An 11,811-nucleotide genomic window follows, 5' to 3' on the forward strand; every position below is an offset into this window, starting at 1 on the left:
TCATCATTTCTCTGAACAGTATAAGTTTTCTATACTATTTTCCTGTTTTCTCCTCCTTTTTAGAGCTTGATTTTCCATAGCCTGTAGAAGTGTGGAAATGAAGATATAGCAGCAGAATTACAATAGCATTTCAATTGAAGGAGAAACATATTTCTGGGCCATTCCATCTTCATAAATAAATGCATGAAATGGGATATCTGCTGAAGCCTAAGCTGTAAAATGGATAGCACACAATACTCCTTCCACTTACAAAGCTAGTCTGGGCACTTACTACCAGCAAGTGTATGAATGCAAGGTCATTCGGGAAACACAGAGCAAAAGAAGCACAAAAAGCCTTGTAACTGTGGGATTTGAGGCAAACACTTTGACTTACAAATTTCAAAGCATATTTCTGAAGTTGAAAATGGAATTTAATGATATTTAAATATGAGGAAAACATGGTAGAGAAAAGCTCAATTAATTGTTCGCTTCAGTCGACTTAAGAGTGGAAATGAGCAAAATATGAAGGTAATACCCATAGTGGAAGAAGGGAATATATTACATTTATTAGTAAATTGCGCACATTAGGCATCATTTTTGTTGCAGAGAAGAGCAGGCAGACCAAAATCCAAGAAAATAACTGTTTGGTTTGAGCATATAAACAGGAGGGGGAACGATTGTTCACAAGGGTGGATAGCGATAGGAGAAGGGGGAATGGTTTTAAACTGAGACAGGGGAGATGTAGGTTAGATATTAGGAGGAAGTTTTTCACTCAGAGGGTGGTGACGCACTGGAACAGGTTGACTGGGGGGGTTGTGGATGCCCCGTCCCTGGAGGTATTCAAGGCCAGGCTGGATGTGGCTCTGGGCAGCCTGGTCTAGTGGTTGGCGACCCTGCACTTAGCAGGGAGGTTGAAACTAGATGATCTTTGAGGTCCTTTTCAACCCAGACCATTCTATGATTCTATGATAATTCAGTCTATGAAAGCTAAAATTTGGAGGGAGAGCTTAAGTATCTGCTTTGTCTAGGATGATATTTTTGTTGTAAAGCCAACTGATGTCCATAAATACCTACTAACATGGTAGTTGGGTTAGCTGGGAATGGGACTTCAGGTTCATATCCCTCTGCTGGCTGCAGTGGGCTGACCTGAGCGCTTCACAGTTTGAGGAAACCATTTTCTGTGGAGCTTGGGGATGGAAATTGAATGGCCACTGCAGCAGAGAAGACTTCTGGGATGCCAAAAGCAGGGTGATTGCACTGCTCTTTGTTTCACCTGAGTTAGTATTGCTGAGACCAGACACTCGCACAGCAGTGGCCTGCCGTAGGGTATAGGGATATGGTACCCATCTTTCCTTGTGTCCAGCTGTGCCATATGTTTTTGCTTTGAATATAACAGATCCTGTGTGTAGCCATCTCAGACCCTCAGGACCTGGAAATGTGGTTACGTTATGGTTGGCTTTTTATCACATGGTGCCACGTGGCACACCTACTGCTGTTAAAATGCAGTTCTCCTCAACAAACCTTTACATGCATACAGGGATGCATGAGATGACTGGTAAATCCTGTCACCTTCTGGGATTTATCTTGACTGTTATTCAAATGATACACAATGAAGCCTCTGGAAAATAATGACAGCGAAGAGAATGTGCATTAAATGCATTCATCGACCCTATTCCATCTGATGAGATGTAGTCATTCCCAGACACAAATTTTCTACTGCCTGAGAGGAAAAAGGGAATCCACTAGACTCTTTTGATTATATATATATATTTTTAAGATTGTTAAAAAGGAGTTGTGTGCCTTTATTTTACCAGGAAAAGAGAAGGTGTCATGAACATATTGGTGGTTTATTTCCATGTTTAGGCCCATGTGTCTGACTGATTAAAGAAAGCTTGAGTTTTTCAGGCAGCTGCACATGTGATGAAGCAGTTGTTATGGCAACAATACATTTTTTATGAGTTATAATAATGACAGAGCAACATCTTTTATATTGTCAGGATTTAAAGTTACAGCTGCAGACATACCTTGAAAATATTGAAACAGTTACATGAGTGCATAATACCGTCTGCATGTTTTTCTTGAGTATTTTTTTAAAAAAGAGGCTTTAAAATGGGGCATAATTTAAGCCAGTAACAACTTTCCCTTTTCCATCCCCTTTGTGATTACCTTTTCACTATTTTTTAATCAGGTATGCTTCTAACTGGCAGTATTAGTTGAAGTTGAAATGCTGGAAGGATATTTGGAATTCCCAAATACAATATTGCTGCTACGGTAAATTTAAGTTAAACTTGAAGGTAGTAGTTTTTTGGGATGCTTCTGAGAGGTCCAGGAAGGAATGCACTTCAGTGATCCTTCTGACTCACCTAGATATTCTTGCTGGGAAGATCTGATCCAAGGTGCATTTCTCACTGCAGCCTGCTGGGATGTATACACATGCAGCTGCTCTGCCTGTGTGACTGCTGTCACCAAAACTCCTGATGACACTGCAGAAGTTGCAGGGACAGACTTTTTTTCCAAGAGAAGAAGAGTTTTTATCACATTGCAATGGAAAGAGAGCAGGAATTATATTCACACATGAATAATATTTGTCACTACCAACAAATTAAGTAAAATTGCAGATATTTCTGTCTATATGCTTCTTTTAGGTCCAGTTGCCTTCAGTACATCCAAGGCATCCATGTGAACAGGCTATCCCACCATTACTGAACAACTATTCTTGGAGGCAAATCTATTCCTTTGGATGAGCTAGACTGTACAAAAGGGAAATCATGAGTAGAAGCTTCAAATAAATTAACAACACTTAGGATACTTTTGGAGTCTATTTTTTGAGGTGTTATTGTCTCTTCTATGCATTCTCCATTCACAGTGCAGGCATATACGTGTTTTCACTGCACTGAATGCAGGACTCCTGTCCTTGCAGCCTGAGGAACAGATGTTTCAGCTCAGTACTCCTCCTTTCCACTGATATTAATACCAGAAAAATGGATTGCAGAGGAGTAACACAAACATGACTCATCTGTAGAACTGTGTAGAAAAAAACAGAAATGGGATCCAGGAAGAATTTATTCATCCCTCACTGTTAAGGAAGCCACACACTTAAATTATGAAAAAATGTGGTGCATGATTTGCTTTCTATACATGTATTTTGTGTGTAAGAAAATATTTTGCTTATTCCTGTTAGGGTTTGAAATAATATTTGGTCTTCTATAGATGTCAAGCATCTTTACCTTCTTGCTGAGTTATGCCTTAGGCCATTTACTGACAAGCGTCCATGTATCATTGCTTCTAAGCACCTAAGAGATCATTTTAAATGTCAAAAAGGCGTTGCCCATCTATCTCTTCAATACCTTTCAATGAAAAATAGGCATTTTATTGTAGAACTTGATAATCAGTAGGCCATGTTTTGTTCAGCACTGATAATTAGCTTTTCCTTTTTTTTTTTCCCCATTAAAAAGCAAGGTCATCTTCAGTTGTTACACTCTCTTGAATTCTGAAGGAAAGCATTGCTCTTAAAATACATGAATGGTGTCTGAAAAAGATTACTTTTGCAATCTGGGACAATCATCATATGAATGGAAAAATATCTGAAATGTATTTTTATTATGGAAGCTTTTTCTTCCCTTGTACTTTCAGACAACCACTGCATCAGCATATATCCTGCTGGAAAATAAATATATTATCATTGGATTCAAGGAACTATCTAATGGGAAAATACCAGGAAAGTCTTTTCTTTATGTGTCATTTGTGGGATGAAACTAATTCTTTAGCTAGATAGCTCTGGTGTTATGTTAGTTCTCAGAATTGAAGGAATAAGTATTGTTCTAGCATGTCTAAATATATAATTTTGAAGGCATATAACCGTCACATTATGCAGACATGCAGCATTGTCAGTTTGGCTTGATTTCCTAGAGTTTTTTTTTGGAGAATGATTGTACAGAAGGTGATACTAAGGTCTGAAAGAGCTGCAAAGGTTAATCTTTGCAGGATTGTCCTGTAAACTTAGGCATGTACTAAATCTGCAGCTCCTAATGATAAGATTTAATTTTTTTTTTTTTTTTTACATATTGGAGGAATGATTTAGAGAAAAACGGAATGGGTTTTAACAATGAGAAATGCAAACATAGGTAAGGACAGACATTTACAAATGCAGAATGGAGAGCGATGGCTATGTAGAAATACCGTAGAAAAAGCTATTGGTTACAACAGCTCACAAGCTGAAAATGAGTCATGGTGTTGTTGCAAAGCAAAGAATGCAGCATGGTAAATATAAACTAACACATAACCCTTAAGATATATGAAGTAACTACATCCTGTAGGGTACTGTCACAGCCTCTGCTGAAGAACTGTGGTTTGAATGAGTGTTGAATTTACTAAGAATATGAATGATAAATGAATTCAAGAAGATATAAAAAACCTGTAGAATCACAAAGGTGTAAGACTGACCAAATAAAGATATAATAGTTACTAAATATTCCTCCTTTCCTACAACCTTCTTGTTTTTTTTTTTTTTTTTTCATCTTCCCACAGCTCACTTTTTTTGGATTATTCGTAATAATTCAAAACTGCAAAATATAGATACGCAGAAGAATCATAGAATGGCTTGGGCTGGAAAGGGCCTTAAAGCCCACCCAGTCCCACACCCTGCCATGGGCAGGCAGGGCTGCCCCCCACCAGCTCAGCTGGCCAGGGCCCCATCCAACCTGGCCTTGAGCGCCTCCAGGGATGGGGCACCCACAGCTTCTCTGGGCAGTGTGCCAGTGCCTCACCACCCTCTGACTGAAGAATTATTTCAGATGGGGCCTCAGGAGAGCAGAGCATAGGAGGACAATCCCATTCCTCTCCCTGCTGACCACCCTGCTTTTGATGCAGCCCAGGATACAGTTGGCCTTCTGGGCTGCAAGTGCAGTCTTCTGGCTCATGTCCATCTTTTTCCCACCATGACAAAAGAAAGAGAATTAAAATCATTTTCATATCGATTCTTTCTGTACAAAAGAATAGATATGGGGAATACTAAGGGAATACTTAGGGAATACTAAGTTGTGTCATTAGGGATTTAACTTCATGATGAGGATTATTTTCCTAACCAAGCAGTGAATCGCTGAAGTAGGGGAAATGTTGGAATCTCTCTCATGGATTGCCTTTAAGAACAGGCTGGAGAGACATCTGTCAGGAGACACAGTTGATTCTTAGAGTGAAGAAGTAAGATAGATAACCTCTTAAGTACCTACTTTCTAGATTTCTATCATAGAATCATAGAATGGTTTGGGTTGGAAGGGACCTTTAAGATCACCTAGCTCCAACCCCCCTGCTAGGAGGCTCACCTCCCTCTAGACCATGTTGCTCAAAGCCCCATCCAGTCTGGCCTTGAATGCTTCAGGGAGGGGGTATCCACAACTTCTCTGGGCATCCTGTTCCAGTGTCTCACCACCCTCACAGTAAAGAATTTCTTCCTAACATCTAGTCTAAATCTATACTTTCTTCCAGTTTAAAACCATTTCCCTTAATCCTGTCGCTACATGCCCTTATACAAAGTCCCTCCCCAGCTTTCATGTAGGCCCCCTTCAGGTACTGGAAGACCGCTATATGGCCTCCTCAGAGCCTTCTCTTCACTAGGCTGAAGAACCCCAACTTTCTCAGCCTGTCCTCATAGGGGAGGTGCTCCAGCCCTGTGATCATCTTTGTGGCCCTCCTCTGGACCTGCTCCAGCAACTCCATGTTCTATGACTATTTCAGTGTGCTGTTTTGACTTAAAACATAGTGATCAGTGCAACACATGGTCTGTACAAAGCTAGCCAAGTCTTTGTGTTTTTACTTTTTTCTTTTTTTCTTTTTTCTTTCTTTTTTTCTTCTCTTCTGAGTGTTCAGAAACAACTAGGACATCCTATACCAGTGTTGCAAAAGACTGGGTAAGTGAACCTTTCAACAAAATGCTGTCTGAAAGAACTGTTCTTGTTAAATGACACTAAGACACTTGCAATGCAGAGAGGCAGTATAACTAGAATAAACTGTTCTGGTACACAGCCATATTAGCTTTAAAGCATCTTGTCTACCCACACCTCTTTGGGACACTAAGTGAGCAGCTGTTGGCTAAAATCAAGACTTGACCTTCCTTAATATTTAGGCAAATGTAAAAACAGGGACTCCCATCACACCACTGGAATACAATACATACCAGTAAGGATTTCTCTAGGGTGCTAAAGATGTGCTGTGAAAAGTCCTTAAGATGAGTGGAAAACCCTTATTTCAATTTTATCTACAGTATCAGGCCAGTCCTCTGTATCATTTAGTGAACCCTTCACTCCCTCTCTTTGGTGACTAGCTAGTCTCTTCTGTACCGTTCATTTTAGTGGCACTACTTTGTCAAGTAGCTCTTCGATGATTTGAACAGGGAATAAAAATGGGGGTTTCCAACATGTGGAGGGCCAGATGCTATATTTTTCTCAGCAGAACTAGCACTTTCCTTCACAATTACGGTCCTTGGAATCTGTGAGAATATTTGTGAAATGAGGCATGCTGCTAGAGCAGTGAGGTGATGTCCATGTTTCAGAGGCAGGAAGCAGGCTAATGCCCTAAATTATCTGTGTCCACCCTGGAAAGTGCACCTAATGCCCATGTTCTGTTTTGACTTGTGTATGTATACTATTTGTTGTTTATATTTTTTCTCCTTTCATTTTTCTGTCCCTTTTCCTTATATCTCCTAATATTTGATAAGATCCTGGGAAATACAACCATAACTTTCATTTTGTATGTATGGCAAAGCAGTTTTTTTCCGTAGCCTTTTTTTTAATTTGTAAACATTGGTAGTGATATCAATTCCAGGCAACAAATATCTCCTACTTTGAAAATTTTAGTAAGTGACTACTTGAAGATGGTGATACAGATCCGTTCTTCTACATTGAAGAGGAAATCCAGATTAAGTTACTACCCATAAAAAGATTGCATGCAGAGGTTTCTTCTTAAGTCAAGTTATGTATAGAAAGGAATCAGAATGGATTTTCTCATTATCCTCTGGAGCTTAATAGTCAATAACATCCTGTTTTTACATTTATCTTTTCTTGAAAGCTTAAGTAGCAATGTTTAGCATTAGATCTCAAGATCTTCATTTGTTAGTAAAATAAAGAAAACTTGAACAAATTTTCTGAAAAGTCTGAAAAACAGGATTCTATAATATTATAATATAAGTTGTGATGCTAGTTCTCCTTCTTAAGTATTTTTCTCTTACCTGAGGCCACTTTTTCAAAGTAGCACCAGATTAGTCAGCCAACTGCATATCTCTCACACACACTCAATTTAAAATCTCAAAAGGAAAAAAAAAACACAATAGTTTCTAAAACTGTATAACTTATCAATCAATTTACACTTAAGGCAAATGATGAAAAATTCAAGATTTATGTACTGCTGACTAGGAACAGCAACGAAACATTCTGTTTTATCTACACAGCTAACATTTTTAATAGAAAATTCACTTCTAAATTTTTTTCAGTTTTAAAGTTCTTTGTACTTGTAGGTTCCTAATCAGTAGTATGTGTACAGGTAGAAGCAAAGAACAATTTTCACGCTTAAATACATGAGGATAATACAGTACCAAACAACCAGCTATAAGACTAAACTCCAACAGATAGTCAAGAAGTAATGCATCTAGGAAAACTAATCTGAGCTTAGAGATGGATACACTACCACCTTTTAGGAAAAAAGGCCTTAGAGTTGTGATGAATAATTTTCTGCAAATGCCTATTAATCAAGATGGCATAGATGTAAACTGCTTTCCAGGAATTCCCTAAAGTTCTGACAGCTGCAGTGTAGGAGTATACCATAGGACAAGACATTCAGTATATGTTTTAGTTTTTATGTGCTCATAATATAGTTTTTCTAAGCAACAACAATCAACCGCTTACAGAATGAAGACCAAATGTTTTGATAATCCCCCTCTACACATAATTACTTTCTATGAGAAAGGTTGCAACACTGTTTTTTTATATTGCTTTTAATTACATCCAGGTTTTGTTTTCTTAATGCTGCCTTTAACTTTTGAAGGTGGGAGATGTCTTCATATGATTCAAAACCTACATGATACGGGAAGAGAAGAATGAAGAATAACAGTATGAAACTTCTGCTGCTTATATGGAATGCCACCTCCAGGGGTTACAGAGGTGTCAAAATGGCAGATTGCAGCCATGGTTCCAAACTGAGCAGACAAGTAATCATTTAGATGCACAGATATGTATTCATCCACTTATTGTCATGTGCAAATGCATCATTTTGCAACTGTCTGTACATTTGGCACATGTACCTCCATCTCTCTTCAAAGCCCTTATAGGATGGAGTATCGACTTTTGTGATGACAGCAGGAAAGCCAAAACACAATGTGGGTTTTGATCTGGATGAAACCACAAAATGAGTTTGTAACAGAGTGAGGGAGAATCTCTATATCCTGACCTGCAGGTGCCTTCTTGGGTTAGTGGAGTATGCTTCCTTCCAGCTACCAGCTTCAGTTATGATGCTCTTGTAATATGATCTTTGTGGCTTAGGAAATTATTATCCTGATTTCCACTTATTTCTCTTTTGGTGCCAGCTACCATCACATCCACTTGTCTGGTCACTGAGTGTGCTAAATCCTCCCTAATGTTCGACCGACAGCTTCTACATTGCACTGCCATGTTCTATGTTCTAACTTAGGCTTTTCTCCCCAGAATCAAAGCAAACCTCAACAGCGATACACAAGTCCCACAAAAAGTCACCCCTATGTTAACAAAATTTTATTTATACATGGTTACCCTCTGCTCTTTGCATAAATAGGTGACTTACCCTCCAGAGCAATTTAAGCCCCCATCTGCATCTATTTTTCTGGCCACACTTGTGCTTAACAAAGAATTGATGTTTTAAAACTATTTCAAAAAACTAATGAAAAAAGTTATTGACTTGAATATGATACTGGGGCACAAACACTAGTGTTCATTTTCATCTTGATAAAAAATATTGGTGGGTAGAGATGCACAATACAAGGTATAAGACAAAGATTTTAGATGACTTGTTCAAGTGATGATACAGGCAAGGTCGGAGAAGCAATTTTAAAGAGAGTAGCCTCCACAAGCTCTACCTAGTAAGTTTATAGACACCTTATTCACTTCCATTGCCATACCATGCGGTTATTTACTTTGTAATTTTACTTCTGCTTGATGAAGGATTGTGTGCTGCCATACAGCATCTGTTCCCATTCCTCAGTGCAGAGGTGACTTTCATGAATAGATCTCCCATAACTGATGCAGCTGTAGAAATAGGTCTAGGCACCCAGGTGTGTTTTAGTGAAAGAAACAGGAATTGACATTCAAAGGTGCTAAGAGTAGTAGATGAAAATCAGGCACTGATGGAGAATCATGACAATAAAAATATTTGAAGTACCAACATAAATCAAATGTCAAAGGAAATATTCTTCCTGAAATGGAAGATGTTATTGTGGCAGTCCCAGTGCACTGGAAAATTAAAAAACTGCTGTACTGAGATGTGATTTGTGCTACGGAAGCTGAGATTACCCTACCATATCAGTTTTATAAGCATCTCTTTGATGATATGAGTTCTGCATGCATCGGGTCAATGCAGGGCGTTTTGACCTTCCTTGGAGAGTTAAGCAGAGAAAAAGGGATTAAAGCTGTAAGGAATCAGAGCACCTGACCTTAGCAGACACGACGATTTTAACTACCAGTATCTCCAAGGGAGCAGACATGAACTGGCAGTTATGTGGCTTTAAGAATTTTTTTTCCCTGTAAAATACTGGTGCTTGCTTTTGAATCAGCTTTGACTGGTGGCCACATGGCAATTGGCACTGTGAGAACAGATGAGGGCTGAGCTAGTGTCAGATCTCTTGTGATCACTGCAAACCCCAGGGAGCTTGCAAGTGAAAGTGACTGCAATCTGGCAGCAATAGGTCAAGAGGCTCCATCTTCCACCTTCCCACCGCAGCAAGAAGGAAGATGGCCAGAACCTGGGGGATGATGGGATGCTCTCTATGCTTTGCCATAGAGAGATGTGTAAAAAAAAACATATTTTGTCAGCCTCCAGTTAGTTTCAATATTGAGTACTAGTGCTAGAAAATGACAATGATTTGTTCGCGTGTCATGATGGGAATACTTCGTAATCATAAAACTGACCATAAAAACTACTTACAATAAAAGAAAAACTCTACAAAAAGGTCAGAGAATCCCTTAGTAGAAAAAGTGCGACAGCCATAAAGTCAGATGTTGAAAAATTAGATCTATTTTTAGAAAATATATTAATTTTGACATAATTCACTATACAGGGATCAACTAAAGATAAGGGGTAATTTATCTGTAGATGAGTGTACCTTCATAACTCAAATAGCAAAATCAAAATGGTGAACGTAAATATGAATTGAAAATGCCTTGAATTCCAAATAATAGAACCTCAAGTAAGAGCCAAAATCCATTTGTATTTCTTCCACAAGTATGTTGATTCAAGAGAACAGAATGGTGTTGTCAACACAGCTCCTGTTGTGCTCCAAAAACTATAAATCTGTAAATACAAATTTCAGTCACCAGGTAAGTTTCACTTGTGCACTTTATTTATGTCTAAGTTGTTTTCTCCCTTCATACCCATTGAGAATCTCGTACAATTCTGAGAACATCCTGGGATCCGTGACAAATACTTGTTAGTGCCAACAGCTGGAGCAGCTACCAAAATGGAAAGACATCCAAAACCATGCTTCCTAGACATTGGCCCTCCTCTACTTCCTAGTGGATAACGAAATATTTGCTATTAAAGTTAATTTGCAAAAAAAAGTTAAAAATGAATGTTAGTGACATTCACATACTTATTTATCTATGCAGACATTTGTGTCTGTCCCATTTGAGGAAGAATCAGTTGGACCATAAAATATTTCTGTAGTAATTTTTGCCACTTTTTTGTGATATGAAAAATATTTACTGAAAGTTTGTTACAGGTTGCCACCTTGATCTCATGGCCCTACATTTAAGTGATTTTCCTGTGTGATTTCCAGTGCCTGGTTATGAGTTATCAAAATCACTTAATGACCTGAAAGACTCAGGGAATATGAGGATGGAACTCTCCCATTGGTAGTAGATCAACTTCAGTTAAGAACCATGGTACTCATATTTCTGTTTCTTAATCTCTTCAGTTGTTAGCATCATCAACATGCTGTTTACAATGGTATTAAAAGCACTAAAGAAAAATGCCAGAAGAAACAATGAACAGTTCATGGAAGACCAGCAACTTTCTCTTGTTTCACTGGTCATTAGGATATGGGAGAGAAGAAAATTGTTCCATTATTTTTGTAGAAAGAGTAACATGTATTTTATAGGTAGGAGTTTTGGTGCTATGTTTACATAGTGGAATAATATACGGAATGTAGGTTTTCTTGCTTGGGTGATAAGGAATCAGCTTTTTATGAATCAACAATTTTTCTTCTTATCTAACAATATCAGCAATTTCACAATACTCTCACTGAACTCTTGATAGAGTCAGTGGCTGATTTCAGTGGCTGATTTCAGGACAACTATCAGACAACATTCCGCATGTGTAGAGATAGGATCAGGAAAGCCAAAGCGCAGGTAGAGCTGAACTTGGCTAGGGATGTGAAAAATAACAAGAAGGGGTTCTACAGGTACATAGGCAAGAGAAGACAAGTCAAGGAGAGTGTTCCCCCTCTGGTAAATGAGGATGGAGAATTGGCTTCCTCAGACGTGGAAAAAGCTGAGGTGCTCAATAAGTGCTTTGCCTCGGTCTTCACTAGTGGTCAGGCTCCCCGTGTCTGCCAGGACCCTGAACCTTGAGGTGTGGGTGAGAGGAGCGGATTTTGTC

This window comes from Numida meleagris, chromosome 2 (genome assembly GCF_002078875.1).
Source record: "Numida meleagris isolate 19003 breed g44 Domestic line chromosome 2, NumMel1.0, whole genome shotgun sequence".
Lineage (NCBI taxonomy): Eukaryota > Metazoa > Chordata > Aves > Galliformes > Numididae > Numida > Numida meleagris.